The sequence below is a fragment of the Rattus norvegicus genome, chromosome 1 (genome assembly GCF_021556685.1).
Source record: "Rattus norvegicus strain SHRSP/BbbUtx chromosome 1, alternate assembly SHRSP_T2T, whole genome shotgun sequence".
NCBI classification, from domain to species: Eukaryota; Metazoa; Chordata; class Mammalia; order Rodentia; family Muridae; genus Rattus; species Rattus norvegicus.
Window position 1 is genome coordinate 244234526 of NC_141534.1, and position 7806 is coordinate 244242331.

Below are 7806 nucleotides of genomic sequence, written 5' to 3' on the forward strand. Positions count from 1 at the left end.
TCACTATCCCTGAACTCAAGCAGTATTACAGAGCAATAGTGATAAAAACTGCATGGTATTGGTACAGAGACAGACAGATAGACCAATGGAATAGAATTGAAGACCCAGAAATGAACCCACACACCTATGGTCACTTGATTTTTGACAAAGGAGCCAAAACCATCCAATGGAAAAAAGATAGCATTTTCAGCAAATGGTGCTGGTTCAACTGGAGGGCAACATGTAGAAGAATGCAGATCGATCCATGCTTATCACCCTGTACAAAGCTTAAGTCCAAGTGGATCAAGGACCTCCACATCAAACCAGACACACTCAAACTAATAGAAGAAAAACTAGGGAAACATCTGGAACACATGGGCACTGGAATAAATTTCCTGAACAAAACACCAATGGCTTATGCTCTAAGATCAAGAATCGACAAATGGGATCTCATAAAACTGCAAAGCTTCTGTAAGGCAAAGGACACTGTGGTTAGGACAAAACGGCAACCAACAGATTGGGAAAAGATCTTTACCAATCCTACAACAGATAGAGGCCTTATATCCAAAATATACAAAGAACTCAAGAAGTTAGACCGCAGGGAAACAAATAACCCTATTAAAAAATGGGGTTCAGAGCTAAACAAAGAATTCACAGCTGAGGAATGCCGAATGGCTGAGAAACACCTAAAGAAATGTTCAACATCTTTAGTCATAAGGGAAATGCAAATCAAAACAACCCTGAGATTTCACCTCACACCAGTGAGAATGGCTAAGATCAAAAACTCAGGTGACAGCAGATGCTGGCGAGGATGTGGAGAAAGAGGAACACTCCTCCATTGTTGGTGGGATTGCAGACTGGTAAAACCATTCTGGAAATCAGTCTGGAGGTTCCTCAGAAAATTGGACATTGAACTGCCTGAGGATCCAGCTATACCTCTCTTGGGCATATACCCAAAAGGTGCCTCAACATATAAAAGAGACACGTGCTCCACTATGTTCATCGCAGCCTTATTTATAATAGCCAGAAAATGGAAAGAACCCAGATGCCCTTCAACAGAGGAATGGATACAGAAAATGTGGTACATCTACACAATGGAATATTACTCAGCTATCAAAAACAACGAGTTTATGAAATTCGTAGGCAAATGGTTGGAACTGGAAAATATCATCCTGAGTGAGCTAACCCAATCACAGAAAGACATACATGGTATGCACTCATTGATAAGTGGCTATTAGCCCAAATGCTTGAATTACCCTAGATCCCTAGAACAAACGAAACTCAAGACGGATGATCAAAATGTGAATGCTTCACTCCTTCTTTAAATGAGGAAAAAGAATACCCTTGGCAGGGAAGGGAGAGGCAAAGATTAAAACAGAGACTGAAGGAACACCCATTCAGAGCTTGCCCCACAGGTGGCCCATACATATACAGCCACCCAATTGGACAAGATGGATGAAGCAAAGAAGTGCAGACCGACAGGAGCCCGATGTAGATCGCTCCTGAGAGACACAGCCAGAATACAGCAAATACAGAGGCGAATGCCAGCAGCAAACCACTGAACTGAGAATAGGTCCCCCGTTGAAGGAATCAGAGAAAGAACTGGAAGAGCTTGAAGGGGCTCGAGACCCCAAAAGTACAACAATGTCAAGCAACCAGAGCTTCCAGGGACTAAGCCACTACCTAAATACTATACATGGACTGACCCTGGACTCTGACCCCATAGGTAGCAATGAATATCCTAGTAAGAGCACCAGTGGAAGGGGAAGCCCTGGGTCCTGCTAAGACTGAACCCCCAGTGAACTAGACTATGGGGGGAGGGCGGCAATGGGGGGAGGGTTCGGAGGGGGACACCCATAAGGAAGGGGAGGGGGGAGGGGGATGTTTGCCCGGAAACCGGGAAAGGGAATAACACTTGAAATGTATATAAGAAATACTCAAGTTAATAAAAAAAATAATTAAAAAAAAAAGAAAATCAATTTTATCTGATGTTAGAATGGCTGGCTACTCCAGTTTTTTTCTTGGGACCATTTGCTTGGAAAATGGTTTTCCAGGCTTTAACTCTGAGGTTGTGTCTGTCTTTGTCACTGAGGTGTGTTTCCTGTATTCAGCAAAATGCTGGGTCCTCTTTATATATGCAATAGTCTGTTAGTCTATGTCTTTTTATTGGGAATTAATTCCAATGATGTTAAGAGGTATTAAGGAATAATGATTGTTGTTTCCTGCTATTTTTGTTGTTAGAGGTGAAACTATATTTGTGTGTCTTTCTTCTTTTGGTTTTGTTGCAAGATTACTTTCCTGCTTTTCCTAGGGTGTAGTTTTCCTCCTTGTGTTGGAGTTTTCTATCTATTATCCTTTGTAGTGCTGGATTTGTAGAAAGATATTATGTAAATTTGGTTTTGTCATGGAATATCTTGGTTTCTCCATCTATGTTAATTGAGAGCTTTGCTGGATATATGTGTTCTCTTAGGGTCTGTATGACATCTGACCAGGATCTTCTGGCTTTCACAGTCCCTGGTGAGAAGTCTGGTGTAATTCTTATAGTTCTGCCTTTATATGTTACATGACCTTTGCCCCTTACTACATTTAATATTTAAGAAAGGTATGCTAAGTGATCTATCACTGACTCTAATCCCTGCCTCCGTTTACCCTGACTTGTCAAAGCTGGTCTTCAACAAGATGTTATCCGATTCTTGTCTCTTGGACATTTTTTCTTAGGATAGTGTGTATCACACGTTTCTAGGAAGTTTATCTCTATTTTTGCGAATATGATCTTGAAATTTATTAGAAGGTCAAGTGTTTTTGTTGACTTTCACCAGTGCTCTCCAAGGAGAATCATTTGTTATTAGGATTTCAGGCCTTGCTATGGTTATCTTTCTTAAACTCCCTGTTTCCTTTCTGGGTTCTCTTTAACATTGCAGGAAACCATGCGCTCTCTCTCTCTCTCTCTCTCTCTCTCTCTCTCTCTCTCTCTCTCTCTCTCTCTCCCTTTGTCAGTAACTTCCTATTTGAGAATACATTAAGAACTTCATTCTGTCACTTCCTGGAGAAAGTTACCAAATGCCTCCAATGGTTTTGATCAACCAGACTTTCAACTTCTTGCTTAATTCACTCAGGAAAAGATTTACTGGAGAGAGCGAACATATGAATGAGGAGAGGAGAGCCAGGGAAGAGGACATTCCCTAGTCTTTTATTTTCTTCATGCTTTCTTTGTTTAACTCCAAGTGGAAACTTGGAGAATTAATCTGTGTGAATTGGGCAAAATCAATTACTGATGTAGAGAAAATGAGGGCAACTGTATTCCAAAAATATTTGTTCCATCAAGTAGAGATTTAAATCCAAATGGAATAGTACTTAAAGGCATAAAGAATCATGAGAATGGGAAATGGAGAAATTGTTAGAGGAAGGTAAGTACTACTTTTCAATATCCAGAGTCCCAAATTGTTTATAATTAGACACCTGCTACTAGTCATTACTAATATTTGCAAATGACTGTATGCAGTTGAGACAAATAAAAATACTATCATCTTAAGGGAGAGTGAAACTTAAAAGACAAGGCCAAAAAGTACCCAAGCTGAATTTCACACGTCAGTACAAAAGTTTAGCTTATAACAAAATCCCTAGCAGTTGTAGAGAATGTGGAAGGTTGATGGGGGGGGCCAATAAAAATTGTATGTGGTAGGTGTAACTCCTGAAAGCATCTATCATCACCAGTGCATAGCTGATTGGATCTGCTCAAGGTGTTTTACTTACTTGTAGATTAGAGGTGGTACCTAGTATGCTACCTTGAGAATAGCCCTAAAAATGCAATGATACATAATAATGCAAGAATTCCATATAATATGAAAAGTATATTTGTCTAATAGACTCTTAATAACCTCATTGGTGTGACTTGGATAGTGCAGGAGGCAGGAAACCTGACAAGAAAGTTCGAGTCAAGATACCTCAGACTTTTCTTTCTTCCATTTGCTTTTTCATATTTCTATCCCTGTGCATCTGAATCTTAAGAAAAGGTCTCTTCAATGTCTTTCTTATCCTTCAGTTCTCTTTACTGTATTGGAGAGTCCATCAAAATCTTTCCTACCCATATAGTAGCCAAGCCTGGGGTAGGAAGCAAACCTCAGCAGGATTAAGGCTAGAATTTGTTGATTCTGGGAGTGAGATCAGTATCCTTATCTCTCTATACTTAAGGGATTAATTCAAGACTAACTGGCCAAGTTGTAGCATAGCCAACTTCCAAAGACTAGTCTTTGTCTAAAAATTCTAAAACATACCTATCTTACTCTCTTCACAGAAGTCAACAAAAGAGATCCTGCTAGATTTTCAATAGTCTATTCTACTGTTGCCTTAAGGATTAGGAATAAAAACACTTTCCCTTCCCTGTTTCTTCCTGATGTAAAGGGGCATTGTGCTAGTCAGTTTATCTATCTCCAAAAAAATGCCTGAGAAAATCAACTGAAGGAAGGAAAGATTTATGTTGGCTTCTGCTTTCCAGGGTTGCTTATCTCCACTGCTCTTTGTCACTATGTGTGGCAAGGCAGATTATCACCATCAGAGGATGTAGGGAAGCAAGATAGGACAGAATACAGGGAGATGGAAACAATTCAAAGATCCTTTGATAGTATACCTGTTGCCTGTTTCTGCCAAGCAAGTGATACTACCAACTAAATAGTCAGTTCAGCTATGAATTTGTCGATCGAAAGACAGGAGGGAGCTTGGAGCAATTTCCTTCTCAATTTGCTAGATCTCAGTAAGATGGTGGTTACTCCATGTCTAGATCTTAAAACTCCTGAAATTATGAAGATATCATGAACCACATACTCCCTCAAATCTCCTATCTCATCTCAGTAATACTTCCTGAAAATCCTCTGAATGAGATTAAGCCATATATATTGAAATTTTCTCTTGAAGATTCTAATAAATAACCAAAATTAAATTACTTTCCCTTGGTGATCTCATCTAATCTCAAGGTTAGTTACTTATCCATACATATTACACACACACACACACACACACACACACACACACACACACACACACACACATTCATGTTTTCTATGTTGATATTTTTCTTGAATTCCAGATTCCCACCTTCTTCATGTTTTTGCCTGCATATCTCCTTTGTCGAGAATGAATTCCTTGGGTTCCAAACATCAGTGGTGGTTTTCAGTGCTTGTCTCAACATTTCAGAATCACGGAACAATTACTACACGTCTAAATAATGGATTTTTTTCGGAGGTTTATTAATTGTTTTCTAAGACAAGTTACATTTGCTCTCCTTCAGATACAGATATTTAAAAAGGTTAATCAGGATTTATAAGGGTGATAATAACTATAAGCTGAGAAGAAGTGTAGAAAGAGGTATTAGTGAGGGGTTAAACAACTGGTAACCCAAACATAAGTATGTAAAAGTGAAGTTACAGTAAGTTATAGAACTCTAAATTAGAGTACATGATGCAATATTATATATTATATATGTAATGGATAAGTAGGAGAGAAAACCTGGGGCTCCACACACAAAATAATAAGAGATGGAAAGGTAATTATTTAACTGTATCAGCACATACTGTACATACATTTTGAAATATCATGAGCTAGAAGTGCCCTCAGAGGAGTAGCCCACAGATTAGAAATGGGACTACTGAATCAGCACATGAGAGATTCTGAATTTGATTCTCACACTAATAATAAAACTAGGTATATAATTTGAGAAAAATGCATTGTCTTATGTAATTAATACATGCAAATAAGTATACTATAACTAAAATAATGTTCAAATATTATATATTAGCAAGTTTGTAATATATTAGGCATATAGGAAAATTAATTTCCTGAATTTGATCATTACATATGATACACATGTATCGACTTAACAACTTGTTCATGTGTGAAGTTGCCATGCTATATATATCATAATTCTACATACGTAAAGTAAAATTTAAAAGAAAAAACTAGTTTCTGATTATTGTTGGTAAATTTTTATCAATGAGATTAGCAATAAGATAATTATATTCTATTTTAACTTTATTCACATATACTTAAGCATCTTCTTTTGTATTACATGTACATGAAAATGATTGCAAGGGTCTTTCTAATCATAGAATTAGTTACTAAAGTATATATTGCATATTTAGTTAAGCATATGCATAAATGTCTACAGAAAATTTGTAATTATTTTTCTCTCTTTAAATCTTTTCTAAATATAAATAATATATGCACATATTGATCATGTATATATTTCATTCCAGACAAATTCTAGGTATTAAGAAATAATAGTAAATAAACAAAATGCAGTAGTTGACTTAAAGAATAGGGGGTGCATGTGTGTGTCTGTGTGTATGTCTTTGTGCATATATGTGTCTATCTGTGTCTGTCTGTATATTTATGTGTCTGTATATGCGTATCTGTGTATGTGTCTTTGTATGTGTTTGTGTGCATGTGTGTGTCTGCCTATCTATATGTGTATGTTTATGTGTGTGTCCATGTGCTTTTGTATGTCTATGCATGTCTATGTATGTGTCTGTGTGGTGCATGTTTGTGTGCACGTGCATGTCTGTGTGTCTGTGTGTCTATGTGTCTGTGTAAATGTATGTCTGTCTGTGTGTCAGGTCTTTCTGTCTCTGTGTGTCTGTCTGTGTATCTCTCTCTCTCTCTCTCTCTCTCTCTGTGTGTGTGTGTGTGTGTGTGTGTGTGTGTGTGGCCTAGTGAAGAGCCATAATAAGCTATCATATAGCAAGTCCTCAAATACAGATAAGTGCAAAGTCTCACAGGGATGTAGGAATAGATTCCTAGCCCAGTGTTTAGTAAAGAACACTATAAACTTAAACCCAACATGAAGTCTGGGGGGAAAGGTAGAGGAAAGAGGATATAATGACAGTGGGCTAAGCAAACATCATGTTGGGAACTGCATTAACTGCTGCCAGAGAATCAGATTTAAGGCATTCAGAGAGAAGTGGAAATGTGTTCGCTGTTCAGCTGCTGTCTTCATGAAGATCTTTTAGCAACTAGTAGAATATGTACCTTTCCCCCAAAATCCTCTTAGATCAAAATCCTCTTCAGTTACAGTCAAAGACCAAGAGAACACACCTTATTTTCTTTTTTGCTTATTTAAGCAAATGAGTGGAGAAACATAGTTAAACAGTTTACTATTTGCTGGAGAACTGAATTCGAATAACCTTATAACAGTAAGTAGAAAACTAAAGATTTTCCTTTCTAACTTGTTCTTTATAATGAAATAACTTCTTTGCCTTTACAAATTTAGTGGCTGTCAATGACAACCAAGACACAATGGAAGTGACACCTTAGCTTGTATGAATATATAAACACACTTAGTATTTGATAATTCCCAATGTTGTCTTATATATTCATTGTACTTCTAGTTAGTTGTGTTGGGGAGCTTTGGAAAGCATTAGCCTATGGATGAACTTTTTTTCCCCAATAATGATTACTTCTTCACTATTTCTGCTATAGATTTAAGTGCTGTCATGAAAATGTAATTTACGCTGTTTAAACTGTAACCAAGAAATTTCATAAAGACTACATAGCATGGCTCATTTGTTCTTTACAATCAGGGGCCAAGTTTCATATATTAGTTGCAGGGCAAAAGACAATGACCAAAGACATAATAAATCTTCAACTTGGCACAGAAAAAATTGGCTTATTTAACATCCGATCAGAGTAGCCAATGGCAGGCTTTTTTTAAATAACAAATGATCAAGTCTTTTACTACCATGAGCCATTTATTCTAAGCCCAACTACAAAATCATTTGCATTGTATGTCATGCTCAATGGCTTTTATATGTTATCAGTTATCATTTTTCTTGTTTC